This window comes from Periplaneta americana, chromosome 6 (genome assembly GCF_040183065.1).
Source record: "Periplaneta americana isolate PAMFEO1 chromosome 6, P.americana_PAMFEO1_priV1, whole genome shotgun sequence".
Taxonomy (NCBI): Eukaryota; Metazoa; Arthropoda; class Insecta; order Blattodea; family Blattidae; genus Periplaneta; species Periplaneta americana.
The window spans coordinates 83,190,859-83,216,651 of NC_091122.1; the positions used below are offsets into that span (position 1 = coordinate 83,190,859).

The following is a 25,793-nucleotide window of genomic DNA, read 5'->3' on the forward strand; positions in this document are numbered from 1 at the left end:
ATATGTTTATTACTTTAAAAAGAGAAATATAATTTATTAAAATAGAGTACTGCACTTTTCCCAAAATATTTAGTTGTTTAATATGCGCTTGATGTGTAGGCTACCATTATTGTGCACACTCGGTTCTGTGGCAGCCGCAAGTGTAAATCTCGGTGGACTGCTTGTCTTGTAGGAACTCGGGAATAAAAGCGTCTTGCAGCTACTGCTGTCGGCGACGAACCCCTGCACGCCTGTAACTGACAAGCGAAATTCCCGGTCATTCTCAAGACATGCCGCACACGTCCGCCCAACCGCTGTATGTTCCAATCCATATCCTAGCCAGCTCCATCGGACACTAATCTCATGAATTTCGTCCTCATTATCATATGGGCTAACATCTAGGTACTGCTATCTTCCACAATGTCGTAACTTACAATCGTTCGGATAACTGGAAAGTGACATCCATAGACGAGAGGAGGTTTTAAAATCCTACGAGATCATTTGAACATGTTCGTTGCAGTCTCATACGGGATCACTCTGAATTTACAATTAAAAGAGCAACTGCAATTATACTTATAATGTATTTTAATTTTTAAATATAATGTATTTAAACGAATTCAAGATCTGTGCTCAATGCTTTCAAGCATGTATAGTAAATAATTATCTATGCATATATTTTCTTTTAATGTATTATGTAGTTTTTAGTAGGTTATTTAACGATGCTTTATCAACATCTTAGGTTATTTAGCTTCTGAATGAGATGAAGTTGATAATGAATGCCGGTGAAATGAGGCCGGGGTCCAACACCGATAGTTACCCAGCATTTGATTATATTGGGTTGAGGGAAAACTCCGGAAAAAATTTCAACCAGGTAACTTGCCCCAACCGGGAATCGAACCCAGGCCACCTGGTTTCGCGGCCAGACGCGCTAACCGTTACTCCACAGGCATGTATGTATGTATGTATGTATGTATGTTTGTAGCCTATCACAAATATACAATCCTACATATTAGGTACATTTTTTAATTTATAATTTAACGTGGTACTCAATAATGTTATAATGCAAAACACATAATTTTTTCCATCACTTACTTGATTTAACTCTAAAGGAATTTACAAAAAAAGGCAAAGGATAACAGTTGATCGGTGGCCTTTAGGACTAATAAAACGAGAGAAGTGATTGGTATTGACTACAACATTGATGTTGAAAGGGTTCCCTAAGAGAGGAATTTCAAATGTTTAGGAGTTTATCTCAGCGATAACCTTCGGTGGAAGGATCAAACCATGGGACTGGAAAATTATAGGCCCTGTGCACTATTTAAGGGATATTTAGAACATACAGCGTGGAAGTTAAAAAAAAAAAAAAAAAAAAAAAAAAAAAAAAAAAAAAAAAAAAAAAAAAAAAAAACGAATTTTTCTAGCACAGATCATAATCATAAAATTAAAAATGGGGAACAGAGGACTGATAGGCCTAGGCCTATAGGCCTAATAGATTAGAATCAGCTCCCTGCAACCACTTTTGAGGGCTCTCCTTTAACAATTCAAAGATTAAAAATAACTTAGATTGATCGCTATAAGAAAACTACCGAGCTGTTTGGCTCAGACGTAACGTTTGAGACTCGCAATTGGGAGATCCCGAGTTCAACTCCCGTGGCCGACCAATATAACTGGGGTTTTTCATGGTTTCCCTAAGCCACAAAGGCAAATGCTGGATTGAAAATTTACCAGTACATATCATGATTCATTGCCGCCTCAATCACTAATAATAATCAGTGACTTTCCCAATACGTTTATCATAAATATTAATAAAAATTTAAAATCAGTTACATGAACACAAGCCATCTATAACACACGACAATAGACAATAGTGAAACCGGCCTACTGATATACCCAAAGATCCTAAACACCCAATATGACCATAGATGTTAAAGCGTGTATAAATAAACAACAAAAATCTAATAATTATAAATTATTTATTATTAACTTACTAAAAGTTATGTAAATGTGGGTGTGCCATGAATACTCAATTATTTTTTAGAGACTTTTATGTTGTTTTACCATTTTCTTGTGTTTTGTTTATGTTTTTTGTAGGCCTATTTCTTATTAGGTTGTGTTTATTGGAAGTGTTTAGTGCTCCAAAATGTTGTGCAAATAAATAAGTGTAGCGTAAGTGTTGGAAGTAGTTAGGCCTAAGTGTTTCGTATATGCTAAAATTAGTAGTTTTGTGTAAGAATTACAAGTGCCGCGCATGCGTTTAGTACTTCCTCCAGCTGAGTGACAGGAGTGATTTAGTGTGTTCTAAAGTGTTTAATAATGTGTTGTGTGTCGTGTTGATGTATTTTTATATTTGTGTTATTATTTTGCAATAGTATTATTGTTTTCTAATTGTTTTCTTTGATTTGTTTGTATTGGGGTGTTGTTTTGTACATGTATTTTGTTGTGTTCTTTATTTTATTGGTTGTTTATTGTATAAATTGTGTATGTTCATTGTTTTACTGTGCCAGAAGTAACATCGAATATTTACCCAATCATTATATATATATATATATATATATATATATATATATATATATAAGTAAATATATATATATATAAGTAAATAAATAAACGAATAAATCCGTCACCAGTATTTTCAGATGATAATATAATTACAGTGAAATCAAAACATTCTGCTCAGGGACTGGGGAGTCGCTATTTTAAAACAATGGTGTTGATTTAAATATTTAAAAAAATCGGCAGAAATTCACATCTAGTAGGGGAAGTTATTATACGACGACTTAATTTTAAACAACAAGGAGTCCGTTAAAGTGATCGGGCAGGATACTAAGATTAAATAGGGCTGTATCTATATGACGTTTAATGAGAAAAGAATTAAATTTTATCAACAACAAATTCTTCCATGCTTGCAAAAAGATTTTTAAATTTAACAGGAATGCCATTGTCAGATGAAATTTAACCTAGTTAATCAGTAGGCCTATATTTTGCCAAAATTAGTTTAATCCGTACAGATGGACAGATGGCACAAATACACTAATTACGGGCTAATTATTTGGAGAATATTGACAAAATCATAAAAAGTTCAATAAAAGACATTCCAAATAATATGTATGGTGTATTGAAGCTCAAAGGCTAGAGGTTTAAATATTATTCGAGTAACGTGGGAGGCCAATCTTCAACATTGTGATTATGTGACGTTATTAAGGGCAAATAATTTCCATTGCGGCCTTTGGAACAGGAATTAAAAGTATCTTGCAATCGACACAGTCTTCCTCAATAAACAGAAGCAACAAAAATGTTTTGCGTAATTTTAGAGAAGAATAGCGAAAACGAGAATCTGAAGCATGGAAATTGCTGACCAGTAGAGGAAAAGGAGTTCTATTGTACAATGAAGTTCCTGGTATTAGTAAATGGATATTAGATACAGCCCCTACCTAAAGTAAGGACACTCCTCCATAAGTGATGTTTTATTCTGTCATACTTAAGTGAAAATGCCCAATGTCCAAATGCCCTTGGAAAGTGAAGTTTTTACTGTAAACCCAATCAATCTTCCAAAATGTGGATTATATAATAATTTTTTTGTTATTAAACTTATTGAAAAATTACAAATTTTGTAGGATAAAAATTAATTACTCTAGAATAGCCTAGGTTGACTTAGATCGATGAATTTTGGAATGGAGTTAGATACTGTATTATCTCCAGTCATTCTTCCACGTCCCAATAATCTGCCACTTCACGTCCACACTCACTAAATTTCGACTTTTTCAATTTTTTGAAGAAAGAAATCCAACCTTTCCACACTTGTAGCGAACTCCATAGCTGATTACTAAAAATGGAGGGAATAAGCTGGTTGACCAATGTTACCAATTCCCAATGTTATGATGAACTGGCAGAGGCGGGACCGGGTCTATTTGCCGCGAATTTGAAGCTCAAGAGAATTTTAGAGAATGGCAATTTTTCCTAAAGAAAAAAAAAAGAATCTGGATAACAATGCCTGCATGAACTGTCACAAATTTTTTAAACGAAAAGTAATAATGCACAAGAAGTCTTTCAGATATGTGTAACTCTATCCTAAAATTCACTGATCTAATTCAATCAATTCTGGAATAATTAATTGTTTTCCTAAAAAATATGTAATTTTTCAATAAATTTCATAACAGAAAAATTATTATATAATCCAGTTTGGAAGATAAACAGATTGGGTTTGCAGTAAAAACTTCACATTTGGTCCCTGTATAAACAAAAGGGGGTTTCGCATAAGTACCTATAAGGACAGTAGTGAAACATCACTTATGGAGGAGTGTCCTTAAACTTTTGGCTAGGGATGTAAGAGGAATGATAGAAACTTTAAAATGAATACCAATATTGTTACACTTCGAGCAATTCCCGTCAGTCCCAAGATGGTATTCGGTACAGACATGGCTGCTCGGAAACAGAAACTCTTGCTCACGCTTTCTTGAGGCAATGTAATCATAGAAGTCTTCTAAGAAACGTTCGTCATCACACTGTATGTTCATATTATAATTAAGTACGTCTATGGACCAATACAAACTCAGCAAAGTGTAAGTTTTGACTCTTCTTTAGGCGACATTTAAACCTTTCCATAATTCTCCGTGATAATATTGAATTATGAACGATAAAAAATCTTGTCTTGACTGATTTTAAATCAACATCTTGGTCATAAGTAATAAGAGTGTTAACTTTTATTGATTATAAGTTTTATGTGTATTCTTTCAGTTTATTTTTCTGTCAATTATTATTTCCGTAAATTTTTGCAAATTGATAAGTTGTAAGTACTGATTCCTTTGGGGCTACATTCATTGGAAGGCAGTTGCTTATAAATAATAACAAATATCAGAATCTAGTAAACATATAGTTTCAACTAAAAGGAAACGATTTGATGAAAACATATCCAATAATGATTTTTTTTAAATGCGAAGGCAAGAATTATTAAAGTGCTCGGAGAAAATATATCCGACATTCGCTTTTTCAATCATCAATATTTTAGAAAGTGTCCAGAATAAAATACTGGACATTGACGAGAAACTGTAAACTAAGTGATTGAATAGCTACTAGCCCTACTTAATTATAATACGTATGAGACGAACTTTTAACTACTGGAACACTGGTTTGAAGAAGGAATCATTTCACTTGCAATTAGTTTGTTTAAGAAAAATGGTTGCTTGCAATAATTTACTAGTTAGCGTTGCTATAGGCCTAAATGTTAAATTTGAAGCGTTAAATACGGTCACTACATGATTTTTTTCATCAAAATTGTACCCCTTATTTTGTACGTTCAGATTCATGATAACATATCGGTAATCTTTGAAATTAAATTTGTGTAGTTAAAATATTTGGAAGCAAACAATGCTAATTCAAATTTCACGTGTCACTTTTAGGAAACTGTGTTCCATAAATTTTTATCTATAGTACCGAAAGATATAAACCACGAAACTTCCAAATAATGTAGATAAACTGCAACTATTAAAGTCCAGTGATTAAAGGCTTGTGTCATTTTGGATTATGAATAGCAGGTCTACAGTATACGCAACATGGATGTAATTTAAATAAAATGAAATTTAACAACTCTTGTAAAAGTGAAGTAATGGGTTTTAAATGTACCGCTTTCCTAGCGTAAAAATCTGGTTTGGATGACTAATTTTGTGAAGCGGTGATATTTCACACTCAATGAAAAACAGTTCAGGAAATGGAACGTTAACGAAATAAAAACGAAGAATTGTCAAGACGAAATATCAACTGAGGTGTTGGGTGCAATAATAGCTTTAGCCGGTTAACGCTGTTTTTGCATAGATAGTTCTTCTTAAATATTATACATTACAATATTTCTAATTTTATTAATATATAGCCATTAAATGTAAGATTTATTATTATTACCAAATGTAAAGATTTTGTTCCTAACAATTTTAAAATTTCTAATTAATTTTTCTCAAAATCGATTTTGTTATTGCACCCAGATTCTCAGTTACTGCTTGTACATTAGATCAGAAACGCAAAATGAATATCCAAAATAGAATTAAACTTGAAAATTTTATTAATCACTTAAAATTACAAAACATAATATGTAGGCTATAGCCTACTTCTTAATCGGAAAGAACATAAAATTATGTGTGACAATGGTGGTACAGGTCCTAAAGTGGCAGCATTTCTAATAAAAGTAGAACGTGTCAGGCTTCGACTATGGGTAGAGAATTGTAAATATTTATTTCTTTTTCTCTCCCTCCCACAGTGATTGGATGTGTGTCACTTGTCTTGTTTGTCCTGTCGTGTCTTTGGCATCTGGCGGCGAGCTTGCGATATAACCAGGGAATTCCGCACTTACAAATATGAAAAACACACTTTCAAAAGAGACTTTGTCCACAAACCAAAAAATTTGAATATAACTTTGTTTTCCCATTAGAAGGATCATCTGCACATTTCTGTACACACATACTGATTAAAAAAATATATGTCCGTGTATAACGCAATGTAAAATGTGAGGTTTCTTTCAAAAAGAACTATATCCACAAACTGAATACAATTAAACACGACTCTGTCACTTCCAGCGAATCATAGCCCGGTTATCGTGGAAACCAACGTACCATTGCATGAGTTCCATTAGAGCTGACTCATACATTACAGTGAGGTGGTTTGTATGCAATATTCAAGTAAATTGTTGTATAGTCAATTGTCCGAAGACATGTTTGAACCTCATAAGTTAACCAAAAAGGCATCACCGATGAGGCAACTAAGTCACGAGATAATGGGGTAGGGTGTTCAGTTCCTTTCCGCCTCCGTTGCATACATCGCTGACTAGTAACATATTACACTAATCACACTTCAGATGTGCACAAACAATATTTTTCTTCCTCTGACACAATATATCGTCAAGTGAGATATGTACATATTAGCCAGAACCTCTATCAGAGATTAAATAAATTGTAATAAAACGTAATTGAAGACCTCCCCGGAAAAAAGGATGTAACAATTATTGAAATGTGAGACTGGTGGGAAAAGTAATTTTGAAGCATTCATTTATAACAAAAATGACTCTATTCAATACATAAATAAACTTGTATCCTTGATTAGTCAAACAGTTTTGCTAGTAATTATAAGTCTAATGAAATATTCTCCTGAAATTAATATCTTTTCTCCTCAAACATGAATTATAGTTTTGTCGGTTACATTCTTCAATTGCCATGGAATCTGATTGGACTGTAAGTTTAGGGGATGATAATCAAGAGACCAGAAAGAAAGGTGAGCGTTTGAATGGAAGAAAAGTTAATACAATAAGGAAGTACAGTATGGTGCATCTGTTGAACATAGAAGTTGAGAGAAAACAGAAGATGTGAGGAAAATTCTAGTCAAACTCTTTGGTTAGAATTGACACAACGAGACAGATCTGCAGTGGTATAAATACTCTTCATCGATACTGTTTCTTATGTCCTAGATGAAGAGGGAAATTCAATGTGTGATGTTTAGAAGACGATTGAGGTTTTCACGTTCAAAAAAGGTCTATGACAGAATATTTGGTCAATATAGTTTTATTAGGTCAAGTTGGTTTCAGAGCTACTTCATAAAAATGGTTGTAATAATCTTTTGACGTGTATCTAGAATCAAAGGATACTAGGGTGTTCAGCATTGTGACAAACAATACCAACAATATCCAATCTGTTCAATCAAAAGCAACTTTGTCCAAAATTTTACATTTAATTTCTGCAATGACAATTTAATTTGATTTGAATACTTAGTTGTACTACATTCTGAACAGATTGTTATTCATAATTAAGTAGTCAGTACACAATTTTAACATTGAGAAGATAATAAATAAAATGCATTTTTTATTCATACCCTAATATCTTTTTTGAATGTTAGCTTCTCTTATAATTATAAGTATAGTATTTGTTCAAAATCATCACGACAATAGGAAGAACGAAGTAGTCAGCTTGTAGTATTATTATTATTATTATTATTATTATTATTATTATTATTATTATTATTATATTATTATTATCATTATTATTATTATTATTATTATTATTATTATTATTATTATCATCACCATTGTTATCTTTCCGTGGTAAAAGATAGATATATGGTGAATCATATGAGTAACTCAGTTCCGCCTTATCCTACTTTTAAGTTATCATGCATACTGAAGATAATATTACAGTAAAAATTGCAGTTCATAACAGACTCACGAGTTTAATTAAACGTGTCAGATTAAGAGTTTATAAAATGTAGTCCTTAACTAAGTTAACATATTTATTTGTAGCCTAAACCGCTGTTATAGCAATAAAATTGTAAATTCTATGCAGTAAAATGATTCAAGTGCTATTGCGAAAAGTTTATTTTTATTTCATTTAGGTATCTTTATTGTAATAACATCTCAGAAGTTCGTTTATGTTTGCTCATTTGAGTAGTCGAAATCCGCTTTCTGACCTCTTCCAAAATCTGTTTATGAAATCCCGAGATATCTCAAAACCACCCGCAGCTTCCTCTTTATTATTTAATCATGCTGTAATCTCATTTTGTGCTAAATGATCATAATAATGCTTCACATAAATACGAAATATACTTAAGGCAAACTGTTTCTCTTGTACAAACCATGATATATCCTGTATATGAATAATGTTCATTAAAAATTATTATGGATCTAATACGAAGACGCTTAAACATTAAAAGAGCATGACTGCATAAGGTACAATTTTTCATATTTAAAAATATCTTATTGCGTGTAATTTTATTAGTACGATATAATTTTAACATAAAAATTAAACACTTTTTCTCATTATGTTCTAGCGATGACTTAATCAGATTATTGAGAGCACCATAAGAATTAAAATCAATATAATTAGGAGAAAACTTACATGATAATTGTAAAACACGATTTAGATGCGTTTCATGATCGTTCTCTGTGGTCTAACGGTTACCATGGAACCGAGGTTCGAGGGTAATGAATTCCTCAGTATGGCTTACTTCGAGACTGATGTGCAATAAAGCTGTCGTCCCTTGTTGTCTTGAAAGAAGCCTGTTCTTATAGAATGCCCCATGGAAAATTTGTCTGCAATTTCTCAGCCATGTTGAATTTGGACACTGAATTCATCTGCAATTCAAAGCTCTGTGAAAATATTATTACACCTGATACTACTACAACTACTATTACTACTACTACTACTACTACTACTACTACTACTATTACTACAACTACAACTACTACTACTATTACAACAACTACTACTACTACAACAATTACTGCTACTTCTAATACTACTATTATAACAACTACTACTACTGCAGCAACTACTTTTTCTACTACTACTACTACAACTACAATTACTAAATAAATAAATAAATAATACAATAAAGCAGTAACTACTACTACTACTATTAGTTCTAATACTCCTACAATACTAGTAACATAACAACTACTACAACTACAATTACTACTACTAATGCAACAACTACTTTTACTACTACTACTACTACTTTACTTCTAATACTACTACAATACTAGTACTATAAGAACTACAACTGAAACAACTACTACTACTGCAATAACTACTTCTAATACAGCAACTACTACTACTTCTAATACTACTACAATACTAGTACTATAACAACTACTACTAGAACTACAACTACTATTACAACAAGAACTACTACTACTACCACTACTGCGACCACCACCACTACTATTACAACCGTGCATGAGAATTGTATCCGTGTTATTCGTATGATATCGGTGGAGGTATTTCGAGGTGTGATCATAGTAGGAGACATCTGGCGGACCTAAGGGAAACCATAACACACGGAAATTCCCAGCCATTCCAAGAGTCCAAATGACGAGGTGAATATGAGAGTTTTTAGTGTGGAGGAGAGACTTGTGTCTTACGTGTGGTTTCAGGAATGGCCATATACCAAGTAAGAATATGCATTCACACGTCATGCAGGATTTCAGGGCTGGTATTGGTAAGACGCCACTGAGTAGATATAACTTGTTGAAGTGGAAGACAATGAGACCTTTTCGCCCTGTCACTGTCAATGAATCAACAGGCAGAGATTTGGACAGGCACCATAAGATTGCATTTTCCTAATCATAATTGGTGGCGGAATGTACAATGTTGTACAATAAATGGTACCATTTCATCATCATCATGATCATCATCATCACTATCATCATCATCATAATCATCATCATCACCCTCATCATCATCATCATCATCATCATCCAATTCAAGCACTAGACCTAGTGGCCTGTTGCGGTCTCAGTGATCTCATGCCATCTTTTTAATGGTCTTCCAACAGATCGTTGTCCAGAAGGACGGTAATGTAGCGCTGCCTTTGGCCATCTTTCTGTTGGCATTCTCTCAACATGCTGTTTCCAATTAACTCTATAGATTTTAAGAAACTTTAATATAGGTTGGACGTTCAATTCTTCCAAAATTTCTGTATTTCGTTTTCCATCCCAAAGTGTGTATCGCGCCGTTTTTCTCATGAATTTCATTTCGTTGGCAGTTATATGTTGAACATATTTTTTTTATCAAAGTTCAGGCTTCTGTTCCATAGACTAAAGTAGGTCGTGCTAAAATGTTGCACATCTTTAATCTTGTATGTTTCTGTACTAAATTAGGTTTGAAAACTGAATTGATAACGCCTATAACTTTTGCAAAATTAGTTATTTTAGAATCAATATCCTTTATTATTTAACTTTAAGAAAATTCCATACTCAGTAAAACTTCTTAAAGTAATAATCTGTGGCATGCTTTCTTTGCTCTCTTCACACCATTGCAAGAGCAAACAACAATGATTTCCGTGAACCAATCAACCATACTCTTAAGTAGGCCTTTTGTATGAAAAGTGGCACAAGCAACTTAAGAAGTTCAAATAAAACTGGAACTCATAAACAGTTTAGGTACTAGTGATTTTATCATTTTTACATAGTTAAGAAAGTTACAAGGAATAATACAAAACATTGATTTAGTACAATAAGCAGGTCTGAGTGTAGTAGAGAAGAAGTGAAAGTTTGTCCTGAATGAGCATACACATTATTCTTACCCCGATGAAAATTTGTGAACTCTCAGTTATCAAATCGCACTGAAATAGTGTATTATACAAACGTTTAATTCATTGGACCCAATAATCATTGTTCGTCTTAAGTCATAGAACCTATCTCATGACATAATACAAGCTAATCCGTATTATACTATCTTATAATATATCATCTTGTGATGAACTGCTTTCAGTACAATGAGGAGTGATGAGGGAAGAAGGATAAAATGCGTAAGATTTGCTGATGTTGTGGTGTTGTTAGCAGAGGAGTAAAATATACCAATGGATGTGATACTGGAGCTAAATGACAATTGCGAGCAGTATGCGATGAAGATAAATCCAAACAAGACGAAGACCATGGTCATCGGAAGAAACATAGAGGAAATAAATGTGCGAATTCGAAATGAGGCAGTAGAACGTATGGACAACTTCAAATGCTCGGGGTTTACTATAGGCAGTAACAAGAGCTGCTGTCAGGAAGTCAGAAGGAGGATAACAAAGGCAAAGGGACCTCTGAAAAAACTAAGGAAGAGACCAATAAAGTGCTCTTTGGATTAAGTGTGGCATTGTATGAGGTAGAAACTGGACATTACGACGAAGTGAGGAGAAACTACTGGAAGCATTTGCAATGCGGATATAGAGAAGAATGGAGCGTGTGAAATGGACAGTCAGAATAACAAACGAAGCTGTGCTAGTAAGGGTGGGTGAAGAAAGAATAATGCTGAAATTGAACAGGAAGAAAAAGAAAGAAATTCCCTACTGAAGAATGCACGGGAAAGAATGGTGAACGGGAAAATGTTCGAGGCAGAAGAAGATATCAGATGATAGACGACATTAAGGTACATGGCTCATATGCGGAGACTAAGAGAAAGACAGAAAAGAGGAAAGATTGAAGAATGTTGAGTTTTCAGTAAAAAACCTGAATATAGATAGATAACTATGAATGAGAAATGAATGATATATCATCCTTTCACAGATATGTGAATTTTGTCCTATATCATGCTGCACTAAATTATATCCTACACAAGGGAGCGTGTCATGTTATCCTATTCAAGTCTCACCTTATAAAATAACATGTTAAGTATGCAATTCCTTTCAATGTCGTAAAATTATATTCCATATTACGATAGTCTATACCATACCGTGTCATTTCATTGCATCTTATTCCACGTTTTAACTTGCTGTTCATTTTACAATATACCATTGTTACAGGCCAAGTATTCCACCCCATTCTATACAATAGGCTATTATGTAATTTTATTCTATGCTATGGCATGACGTGTCTTGTAATAATGTCCCATTGTATCGTATAAAATGTCATGACTTTATTTACCATTCCATCCCGATCCCTGTAGATCAGTAATAATTCTTGAACTGTGGTTTGCGGATCCCTACGGGTCCGAGAGTTAGTAGTCAGAGATCTGCAAGTGACTTTCAAAAGTAACATTTTATTTACGTCATTATAAAAAATATAATAAAATACCAATTAATCTTTCATTATATTCAACTGCCTGGACAAGAAATTCAGGAACACGAAGCCATCACTTCTTCAGAATAGGATCAAACTTCGGAAATATCCGAGGGTTTCATAAAACTTGCTTTCAAGGAAAATAACCTTTCTGACTTTTGGTTGTGTGTGAAGAATATATTCCCACAACTGGCAAAAAAATCTATCAGAGTATTACTTCCATTTTGCAAAATATATTTGTGCAAAAATACTTTTTATAGCCTTCCGTACTTGAAAAAACATCAATTTCGATTGAATGTTGAACCAACTTTACATGTGTCAAACAAAGAAGTAGATATTGCACATTTAGTGGTAGTGAAACATCACCATCCATCCAATAGTAAACAACAATAAATATCTTAATTTTTATTCAAAATATTGCAATTATAACTTTTTTATTATTAACAGAGCTAATACTTGCAAAGTGTGTAAATTAGACTTGAGTATCTAGTAATAATTATATGTATAATAAAAAATAAATAGCTTTTATATTTCTAACTTTGACTGAGCAAAAGTATGAAATTAGGCTGATGTGATAGAGATTCGGCAAACTGCACATCATATAAAAGGGGTCTTCAAACTCACGAAGTTTAAGATCTAATACTGTAGATTCTATTATTCCATCTCGTTCCTTCCGATCCAATCTCCTTCCATTCTATCCCATTTTGGCGTATGATGTGCAGTGTTCTGTAATTCAATCCCATCTGATCCCATTAAGTGTAATACCATTTCATTTTATTCCATGCAGTATCATGTCATGTCATTTCATGTCATGTCATGTCATGTCATGTCATGTCATGTCATGTCATGTCATGTCGTGTCATGTCATGTCGTCATATCATATCATTCTGTCCCATTCCATCCCATTGGGTTCCATTCTATTCCATCACTTCCCCTTCCATCCCTAACAATTCCAATTTATCGCTACGTGATTCTGTATCATTCTAATACATTTGTACAGCAATTTAACCGCATCCTCACAGTTCAGTTAATGTTATGTTGATTTTATTCAACGTGCTCGATTTAAACATATGTACCTATTTTGGTTTGCACTCCTACATATGCCAAGGAATTCTGTAAAAATATGAGTTTCAAATCCCAAAATATGGTTGACTACTGACTACCCTGTGAGAGAGGCTGTCGGACCCCGGCAGACCTACCACTCATCCCTCGACACCGTGGAGCTGGTTCTCTTTCTGCCTGAGGGAACGTCACATGCATGCGAGTTATTAATTAAGAAAACAAATATGCTGATGCAGCCAATTAACAAACGTTCCCATGGAGAGTTGAAAAATTAAGAATAGGGCGGAAAATTTTTGACTAGATTAAGATCATAAAAATAGTTTTTAAATAACAGAGAAAGGTTACGGAGGAAAGAAATAAAGAAAATATTCAGAAAAAGTAATAGGTAGAAATGTGTCCAGAAAGGTCCGAAATCTCAAAGAATAATATCGTTAACATCATGTATTTTCGTAAGGATAAAAGAAATGGATAAGATTGCGAAAATGTGGCGGAATGACATTAAAGGTTGGTTCACAATAAACCGGGAACGGAAACGACAACGAGAACGAGGACGGAAATACTGTTAAAATAACGTATATAAATGTGAGCATTTACAATAGTTAATAGTGTAAAACTCACTGACCGAATTAGTGACTGGTTGACTGACTGACACACAGGCAGGATAACAGACCGACAAATGAACATATTGTAAAATTGACTGACCGACTTAATGACTGACACACAGGCAGGATAACAGACCGACAAATGAACATATTGTAAAACTGACTGACAGACTTAATGACTGACACACAGGCAGGATAACAGACCGACAAATAAACATATTGTAAAACTTATTGACCGAATTAATGACTGACACACAGGCAGGATAACAGACCGACAAATAAACATATTGTAATACTGACTGACCGACTTAATGACTGACACACAGGCAGGATAACAGACCGACAAATGAACATATTGTAATACTGACTGACCGACTTAATGACTGACACACAGGCAGGATAACAGACCGACAAATAAACATATTGCAAAAATTATTGACCGAATTAATGACTGACACACAGGCAGGATAACAGACCGACAAATGAACATATTGTAAAACTGACTGACCGATTTAATGACTGACACACAGGTAGGATAACAGACCGACAAATGAACATATTGTAAAACTTATTGACAGAATTAATGACTGACACACAGGCAGGATAACAGACCGACAAATAAACATATTGTAAAACTTATTGACCGAATTAATGACTGACACACAGGCAGGATAACAGACCGACAAATGAACATATTGTAATACTGACTGACCGACTTAATGACTGACACACAGGCAGGATAACAGACCGACAAATGAACATGTTGTAAAACTTATTGACCGAATTAATGACTGACACACAGGCAGGATAACAGACCGACAAATGAACATATTGTAAAACTGACTGACCGACTTAATGGCTAACACACATGCAGAATAACAGACCGACAAATGAACATATTGTAATACTGACTGACCGACTTAATGACTGACACACAGGCAGGATAACAGACCGACAAATGAACATATTGTAAAACTGACTGACCGACTTAATGACTGACACACAGGCAGGATAACAGACCGACAAATAAACATATTGTAAAACTTATTGACCGAATTAATGACTGACACACAGGCAGGAAAACAGACCGACAAATAAACATATTGTAAAACTGACTGACAGACTTAATGACTGACACACAGGCAGGATAACAGACCGACAAATGAACATATTGTAGAACTTATTGACCGAATTAATGACTGACATACAGTCAGGATAATACACCGTCAAGTGAACAGACTATAAAACTGACTGACCCAATTAATGACTGACACACATGCAGGATAGCAGACTGACAAATAAACATATTGTAGAACTGACGGACCGACTTAATGACTGATTGACTGCTGATAAACATGCAGACCGACAATTGAACAGACTATAAAACTTACTGACCGATTTAATGATTGATTGACTGACTGACAAACAGGCAGGATAACAGACCGACAAATGAATAGACGGTAAAACAGGCAGACTGATCTAATTGCTGAGTGACTGGCAAATAGACAGGATAACAAATCGACCAATGAATACAACGGTTGAATGGCTAACTGACTGACACACATACAAATGAACCGTAGGTAAAACTGACTGATCGACTGAATCAATGATTAACTGGCTGTCAGACAGGACGACAGACCGATAAATAAACAGACGGTAAAATTGACTTACCGGCCGACTGACTGACTGTCTGAACCTTTATCTAGTGTACCATGTGCGGCGCTAGTAATATATTCATTCCTTAATATCAACTGTCCAATAGGCAGGCCTACAGTAGACTACGTCCAGTCACTTGGTCTATTATGAACAAAACACGGCGCAGAAGTTACTCGTTAGTCTCTGTGTCACTGACAAGGTTGAATTATGAAGATATTTAGTGCAGAGGAGAGGGAATTCGGTAATAGTGCGAGAATAGTTGAGAAAACCTAGTGATTTTTCGATACAATTTCAAATTAGCCTATAATTGAATAATGCTCTATGAAAATCAGACACTTCGGTTCAGTGACTAGTTTTTATGCAGATGGATGACTGATGTATGGATAATTGTAGTAACATAGGCTACTAATTCAATATTTTGTATATTCCATGTCTTGTACTGCTAAGTACTTGAAACACTATTTCATACATTAACGTAGGCTACTTATTAATAGGCCTACCATATCCATGTAGAATTGTAAAGTGTGGGATCCATTTAGAACGTTTATGCTTGTATCTTTAGTATGAGTATTTTCTTTATTTTGTATTGACAACACAAAAATAAAATAATGACAATACAGTTATAATGGAATCGGCATTGAAACGAAATACCGAAATTTCTACGACAGCGGCGTTCTCACTGTACAATTTTTTAGTTTACAATTTCGTAGTAAAGGAAGTCAGTGAATTTGCTTTGTTATTAATAAAAATTTATGCTATTAATGTAACTTTCTAGCGCATTGTTGTAATAATTAAAGTCATTATACGAACAATGTCTCACGTAAACACCATTGCAAATATTATACCTTAGAGCACAAAACTGAATCTCCGTTACAAGCGACATCAGACTTCTGGAAATACACCTTCCATAACGTAGAGTCTTCTTTCTTCTATATTTTTTTCCCCCTTTTGAATCTTGCGTACACCACTTTTAACACTTGAATATAATTAATTGATGAAATAGTGGACTTACTCGTGTTAAATATATTTTTTTCATTACACAAAATCGCCTATAGGACAAATTTTTGTGATGCTGCAGAAGAAATAGGTTTTTCAGATATTTACGGAGTTAAAAGCTTTCATCATCTCTGATACACCAAATCTAAAAGAAGTTTTAGGCATGCCGTCTGTCTGTTTTCCTACTTGAGGGCTATTATTCCTCCTAAACCATTGCACAGATTTTCTACATATTATTACCGTATTTACGAGTTAATTGAACTGGAATGATATACATAAAGGATATTTAAAATAAAATATCAATTTAGTCGAAAACAAACAACGGGTATTTCTTCAAAGCAGAGGATTTTTTTTTGTGATTTTTTAATTCCAGATAATAAATTAGCAAAATAATTTATACAATTCGTAATGTAGAAAAATAATTTACACGGAGAAATTAAACACTACCTATTGCTTTGTATTTAAATTTTTTGCTCTTCAGCCTAGTTTTCACAGTTTTCGGCACAAATTAATCATTACGATAAAATGTGTAAGCGGGTATAGCAGACATAGGGTTCCTTTCCTTAAGAAGACACTATATTGAAATTTCTAAAGTCAATATTTTTAAGTGCCCAATATAGTGAAATTAATAACATCCAAATTTGTAAAGCTAGATGTACCAAATTTTGGTAATTATTTTATGTGGTTAATAATGGCAAATTTATTCAATTTAATCTATCTGTGGTAAGTAGTTTACATTTTATTAATATCTTAATAAAATTATGTATCCCTTTTTATAACAAGTTTCTTGAGTCACAATTTACATTATTTTTCACTCATATTCACTTGTATACATGGAAACAAAACTTACTATGTGATTTTGCTGTAAAAGAAATCAGTAAATAACTAGAAATTGTTATTAAAATAAAAAATAATAATATAAAAATTCTAGTTAAGGCCTACTTATCGATTCATTTCACAGTAAGCCTCATAATAATTTTGTCCCCATGTAAGAAGGAACCATATACAGTAAATGAATATCAGTAAAAACAATATAAATTGTGGCGCAAGGGAATTTGCATATACAGCGATTAAATATTTTATTAAACTATTCATAAAATGCAAATGACTTATCAGAGAGGGATGAAATTTTGTAAATACGTTATTAAATTATTAATCAGATGTACCAGTGACGAAAGTTTGGCGAATCTAGCTTTAAGAATATAGAAGCTATTAATTTCAGTATAACGTCCCCTTAAAGAATTAGCGGTGACTAGTTCTTAAGGCAATCGTTATGTGTGAACGAATATTCACAGAAGCTATTCGTTTTAAATCTTTCCATTTAACGATATGATTTCACGGCACCAATGGTTATATGACTAGGAAGCAATATAATTAGAATCTCACAATACACAGCTAATATGGTTATGGTAATATCACTTCTAACTCGAATATGTACTCATAAAGAAATTGTGTTTATTTAGTTAATAACCAAACATTGAATACGTCTGTCATGCTGTTTTCCAACAAGGAATAACCTTTAATCTAAGTTATGAAAAAAAATCACCACATCAGGTTAAATATCCGTAATATGTTGTGAAAGTGAGTCCTTCAGTTCTTCGATTTTCTCCCTTAAGTTATTCCCAAAATCAAAAATATAAATCATGATGAACGCGCTGATCAGAGATCGGAAGAGCATCATATGCTTATTGATATCATTTTCAAAACTATAAACTATACATACTTTTACCAAGGTTAAGACCAATATTTATAAGATATCAGAACACAGCAAAAAGAAAGGAATCTAAATAAATTAAAAATATCGGGCCCTTCTCCTTCTCTCTCTCCTGTCCTCACTAAAATAATATAAAATACAACAAAACATCATGTTTATAAGTAGAGTCCGAATGTTTAGGCATTTATTTTAGTTAAAATAGGTTGGGATATAGACACTAAAATAGTAAAAATAGGCAGTGAAATAGGCATTTATTATTCATGGAAACAGACAAAAAATAGACAAATACTTAATAAACTATCCCATACGATACTCACGTTCCTTGGTTACATGTCACAACAAGATGCTTTTTAAGTTATCAACTGTCATACTGAGCCACCTGTCAGAGAGAACGTTTTTCATGGTGGAAAAAGATCTTTCTACTTCTACTGAAGAGATTAGAGAAAACTTAAAACAACTTATTTCAGAAGGACTGTCTCTACTTTCTTTCAGAGATCGGGAAAAACCGACTGTGTATTGTCTCAAAAAAGGGGTGTGAGAAGGGATTAGAGACTTCAAAGTACGCGTGATTTGTGTGTGCAAGCGACAACAGTATCGGGATCTGGAGACTTGCTTTTAATACTTCCCTCATCTCCTTTCTTTTGCTGGTAAACCCCGAAGTGACCTGAGCACTGAGGGTTACACTGTTCAAACATCTTTGTTAAGTGACATAAAAGATGGAATCGGTAGGGGAGAAAAGTTTACGACTTCTTGGACACATATGTATTGCTGGAGAATAAGATTCTCAGCAAATATTTGTGTGAGGTGAATATATATTTTTAATTTGTACAACCGTTCTTTTTTGTTTCTTGAAATATTTTATGTGCGGTTTATTTTAAATGCATTAAAAATATAGAAAATGTATAATAACGACGTAAAAAGGCTAAAAAGGCATTTAATCTTAAAATAGGCAACGGGACCTAAAATAGGCAAAAAGGCAAAATACAAATGGGGCCTATCGTCCCCAAATGTGTCGAAACGTGTTTATCTCAAATAGATCTTTCATACATACTCGTACACTCAATTTAGAGAAGGTATTTTGCCTAACATCCGGACTCTATTTATAAGTAAGAGAAGATAGTTCTGTAGTCCTCTTCGTCCTATTCAGAATTTCTGTTTTGTATGTAACTGTCAGATAATGGAATATTTATTACCAATAGCACTTCTGATAATGACCAAGACGAGAACTGTGTAATTCGTGGAAATTTTTTTGTGTTCGGATAGGTAAGGAGTTATATTTCTTGCATCAATTTACATGAAGTACCCCATTTCAGACTTGTCAGTCATCCTCATGACTTTCTAAGGACAAAGAACAGTTGCTAGTTTTTAAGAGGGAAATAATAGTGACTTTGATGTTGTACACTCGCTATACAATCTTTCAAATATGAAGCAGTTTGACAGTGACGAGCCTCTGAGCGCCGTCAAAACAGGCAGGAGCTTCCGATGCTACCATACTGCACATATTCCCGCTGTGATTGCGTATTATTGTGGAAAGGAGTCCCGATGCCGAGCACGTTGCTAGTGCTGGGTAAAAATACACTTACATAAGAATAACCTTGTAAGACAAATAGCAACATTCTCAGCACTTATACATACATCCAAATCATATTCTTCTAGGATGTGTAAATCTCCCTACACAGACCGTTCTTATTTAACATGTACGTAGCTTACTGTACCTGTATTACGATACCTCTAAGATCTAAGTATTAATACAAACACGTAGACAGGACATTGACTCATAAAAATCATGACAATGCCTCCATTTAAAATAAGACTTTCGTTTCTTATGTTGAATAGGCCTTAGTCACCACTAATCTCATCAAGTTAAAAATCGTGATGGGTTATTATTTTGTGAGTAAATTAAATTTCCAGTAACGACTTTAGGCCTAAGTAAGAAAACGGAGCTAATATTGATAAAAACTACCAGCATGTCGAAAAGACAATTAATGCAAAGTAGTTCACAAGAGTAGGTATGTGTACTTCTTAAAAAAGATCATAATTAAAGCCCGGATTTCTAATCACAATCAAACAGTAAAATAAGCAAGCAAATAAGCACGGAAAATGCCTGAAAATAAGCACCAAAATAAGCAAAAACAAATACACGGAAACAGTAAAATAAGCACGAAAAATTGTGAAAAAATGTACCAAAATAAGCAAAAACGAATACACGGAAATATAATATATTATTTGTTTCGTAGAACTCTTACATTATTGAAGGCTGTTGCAGTATACAAGGAAGGTCATCCTGAGATTTTCCTGTGTGAAGCTCCTGCGTCTGTCAGTGAAGAATGATTTGTACAGTGAAAATGTTCTTTCGACGGAATGTCGGAACCCGCTAATGCTAAACACAAGTCTTTGAAAAATATATCACTAGAACTCGATTGTTCGCCCACATTGCTTTTAATCAGCTGCTGGTTTAACTTAGATTATTCTTAAACCTGTCCTTATGCCGCGTTCTATTTATATGCTGCACAAAACTCGTTTACGCATATGCGTAAGAATGCTGATTGAGAGGTTTTTGTGGGTGGCATTCCTTAACTACAACACCTTATTGAACCAACGCGTGTTGCACAACTTGCACACTGCAGCTTGGAACTCGGGGATTCACCATCCATGCACATGACATCATTCCGATAACGCGATAACCGATTGACCGGCCAATCGCTGAAGCTTGGCGGGGAATTCCAAGCTTCTCTCCTAACTAGAACTACGCAGTATTGTTCCACAACATCCTAGCTCATACCCTACTATTGTTTTCTTACGCATTCGACTGAAGTTAATTATTTTTATTAGTCAATAAAATAAAGGGAATCGGTGATAAATGACGGCTAGGAGTGAAATGTGCACTTTTAAAATCACAGTTTTGGATAAAATATGTTGTTTTAATTGAAAATCGTAAAATAAGTATCATTAGCTTGGCAACGAAATATATGAGAAAGGTAAATGATCTGAAGATTTTACGGAGACAGTGTTGATGCCAATATGGAAGATAAATAATGCCAAGGAATGTAATGAATTCAGAGCTTTCAGCTTGATATCGCACTCGGCAAAGATTATCTTGCGAATACTGAATCGACTTTTATATACTAAGATGGAAGGAGAGTTAGAAGAAGAGCAATTGGGATTCAAATAGGGAAAAGATACAAGAGTCGCAATTGGACTGCTGCGAACAAACGGCGAAAGATACCTAGGGAAAAATAAAGAAGTGCATGTATTATTTGTGGACTTGGAAAAGGCTTTTGATAGACTGGCTTGGAATAAACTGATGGGGATCATGAAGAAAATTGGTGTGGGTTGGAAAACGAGGACGCTGTTCAGAAACATTTATATGAAACGATTCAAAGTAAGGATATGAGAAGAAATGTCAAAGAGAATTGGAATAGGTAGAGGAGTACCTACCCTGTTCAACATCTACTTGGAGAATTGTTTTCACAACATGGGAGGGATTACAATAGGAGGAAGGCGAATAAAGTGCATGTAGGATTTACTGACGATATGTCGTTAGCAGAAAAGGAGACGATACTAGTGATATGCTTTTGGAGCTACATGACAATTGTGAGCAGTATGGGATGAAGATAAATGCAAACAACGCATGGTTATCGGAAGAAAACTAATAAAGGTAAAGTTGCGAATGCGAAAAGAGGCAATGGATCAAATGGACAGCTTCAAATAGGCCTACTTGGGGTGTAGCCTACTATAAGCAGTAACATGAGCTGCTGTCAGGGAGTCAAAAGGAGGATTGATAAAAATGATAAAGAAAGCTTTTACTCGTAATAGAGCAAGGAGCATCTTCTGAGGACGTCTGAAAAAATAACTAAGGAAGAGACTAGTGAAATGCTTTGTGTGGAGTGTGGCATTGTATGACATAGAAACCTGGTCACTACGACGAAATGAATAGAAGCGACTAGAAGCTTTTGAAATTTGTATAGGGAGGAAAATGGAGCGTGAGAAATGTACAGACAGAATAAGAAGTGAAACTATGCTAGGAAGAGTTGGAAGAAAGCTAGAAAGAGTGGTTAAAGAAAGAAAAATACTGAAACTGATCATGAGGAGGAAAAAGAATTCGCTAGGTCATTGGCTGAAAAGAGACTGACTACTGAAGGCTGCATTGGAAGTAATGGTGAACAGAAGAAACGTTCGAGGCAGAAGAAATCAGATAATAGACAATATTAAGATACATGGATCGTATGTAGAGACTGAGAGGAAGCGATAAATAGGAGCGGTTGGAGAATGATGGATTCGCAGTGAAAGACCTGCCCTTGGGCAGAACATTGTGAATGAATACTAAATTTTAATTGTCGTGGTCAATTTTAAATTCGTCATCTATAAGTTTTATTCAATACATTGTATGTTATGCGTTGAAGGATTTTAATATGCTAACTAACGTTCGTGTTGTTCCAGAGACTGTCTTTACCCCTCCACTCGATCTATTAAAATTGTCTCGCGGAACAAAACCAGCATAGCAGTTTACTCTCATAAGTACTACAGTATGTCTTGCTGCTATTTACATTTAGAGTTACTGTTTCATGCATTTATATGTTGCTTAATGATGACAAATCAGAATTATACTACCGAACAAGAAGATTTTTATGTTATTCGTATGTTAAAGTATAACACGAAAGAGAAGTAAGAGATATATTCCCTACGAAGTACACACGCTTTCGTATATTCCATCTAATAAAGAGACTATAAAATAAAATGATACATGATTATCGAGGAGACACTACTTTTAAACAATAGAATTCGCATAAAATTCCAACCATAGCATCAATTTATTACAATAATCAATATGTATGCGAGGATAGATATTGCAAAAATGTCTGAAAAAACTTTTAATGGTTAATTTCTACTTTTAGAGGCAGACATGAATGTCTACGTATGAACGGGAAGCACTTTGGACAGTCGCTTTATAGGTAATCTGTCTTTTCTAATACCTTTAACTTCAACATGTTTATGTATTTCTAATCATTTATTAAAGGTCTACGTTTTATTACTGCTAAAATTGGCATAATTGTGACTTCACTATAACCAATTAATGCCAATAATTCACTGTAGCTTGTGCCAACAAACATAGAGCTTCAAATGACCACTCCGCAGTTTTCCATTTCGTGTTCCGTTCTTTTAGAGAAACTTCTAAATAAATATAAACAGCAAAGCTGTTACACCGCCTGCTCCAGTAGTGTTGTAAATAACATTATAGACGTTCCTTTTCTAGATTTCCGTTCGTATAAGACTAACTGTCTCAATTATTCCTTTGGCCTATTTCTTGATGCACTAATACAAAAATGTATTTCTCCTTTATTAATTGTTCGAATATGGAAAGATTATCTGTATGTATATGCATACCTCTCTGGTTTAAAACATGATTGTCTTTCGCTGACTTTACATGTTCCCTATCAATCTTAATTTTAAGAATGGCTTTACAGTCGACTCATTTACTTTGTTAACAATTACATTCCTACCATATTGTACATGTTTATTTTTCTTGAACATTAGAAACACTGTCTAATATTCCACTCTTCAGATGTTTGTACTTTTGATAGCCTACATTATTAAAATGCCTAACATAACATTTGTCCAATATTCTTTTGAGAAGATTAACTCCATATGTAGATTAAATTATTGGGGATCATCAGTTTGGTTTTAGGCGTAATAGATAGACTATTGATGAGATTTTTGTATTCTATAGATATGGGAAACAATGGGAGTATAAAGGTACAGTACATCAGTCATTCATAGATTTCAAAAAGGCATATGACTCGGCTAAGAGAGATTTTCATATAATATTCTTATTGAATTTGGTATTCCCAAGAAACTAATTCGATTAATTAAAATGTGTCTCAGTGGTCCGTATAGGCCAGTTATCGTCAGATGCTTTGCCAATTCACTGCGGGCTAAAGCAAGGAGATACACTATCACCTTTACTTTTTAACTTTCCTCTACAATATGCCATTAGGAAAGTCCAGGATAAGAGAGAGAGTTTGGAATTGAACGGGTTACATCAGCTTCTTCTTTATGCAGATGACGTGAGTATGTTAGGATAAAATCCACAAACTATTAGGGAAAACACGGGAATTTGGAATTTTACTTGAAGCAAGTAAAGAGATAGGTTTGGAAGTAAATCCCAAAAAGACAAAGTATATGATTATGTCTCGTGACCAGAATATTGTAGGAAATGGAAATATAAAAATTGGAAATTTATCCTTTGTAGAGGTGGAAAAATTCAAATATATTGGAGCAACAGTGACAAATATAAATTATGCTCGGGAGGAAATTAAACTCGGAATAAATATGGAAATGCGTGTTATTATTCGGTTGAGGAGCTTTTATCATCCAGTCTGCTCTCAAAAAACTGAAATTTAGAATTTATAAAACAATATATTACCTGTTGTTCTGTATGGTTGTGAAACTTGGACTCTCACTTTGAGAAAGAAACAGAGGTTAAGGGTATTTGAGAATAAGGTGCTTAGGAAAATATTTGGGGCTAAGAGGGATGAAGTTACAGGAAAATGGAGAAAGTTACAGAACGCAGAACTGCATGCATTTTATTGTTCACCCGACATAATTAGGAACATTAAATCCAGACGTTTGAGATGGACAGGGCATGCAGCACGTATGGACGAATACAGAAATGCATATAGAGTGTTAGTTGGGAGACCGGAAAGAATAAGTCCTTTGGGGACGCCGAGACGTAGGTGGGAGGATAATGTAAAAATGGATTTGAGGGAGATGGGATGATGATAGAGACTGGATTAATCTTGCTCAGGATAGGTACCGATGGCGGGCTTATGTGAGGGCGGCAATGAACCTCCGGATTCCTTAAAAGCCATAAGTATATAAGTAGGCCTACTTAACATAACTTTCATAAGTACAGAGCACTTCGGTAATTCTGCTATCATTCCTCCCGAACTTGCACCACAATGAAGTCACTAGTAACTTCTTCAAGATATGAGGGGTCCGGTTCTAAATATGTTTAATGGAGTTTTTTTATTAAATTGAGTTATAGGCCTACATTAAATCAAGTATTCTGGGACATTACTAAATGAAGTAACTATGGGTATCAAATTTTAACATATTCGCATATACATCTTGGTTACACAACTTTTAACACTGTATCACTTCGGAATATGTATTATATGACTCTGAGGATGACCTATAAAAGGTCGAAACATGTAAACCAAGTACGATAGAATTTAGCACAAGAAAAGTCCACGCCTGTGGAGTAACGGTC

The 25,793-nt window shown here is 34.2% G+C and overlaps 1 long non-coding RNA gene across 3 annotated transcripts in view; it reads right to left on the reverse strand.

Annotated features, from left to right (window-relative positions):
* LOC138701466 (uncharacterized) overlaps positions 1-25,793 on the reverse strand; it is a 511,465-nt gene that overhangs the window by 17,660 nt on the left and 468,012 nt on the right. For 2 of the 3 annotated variants that reach the window (XR_011332595.1, XR_011332594.1), the window contains one exon: positions 8,844-9,079. This is a non-coding gene — a long non-coding RNA (uncharacterized lncRNA). Of the gene's footprint in view, positions 1-8,843; positions 9,095-25,793 lie in introns of all 3 variants that reach the window. The other variant, XR_011332596.1, reaches the window with a different exon arrangement.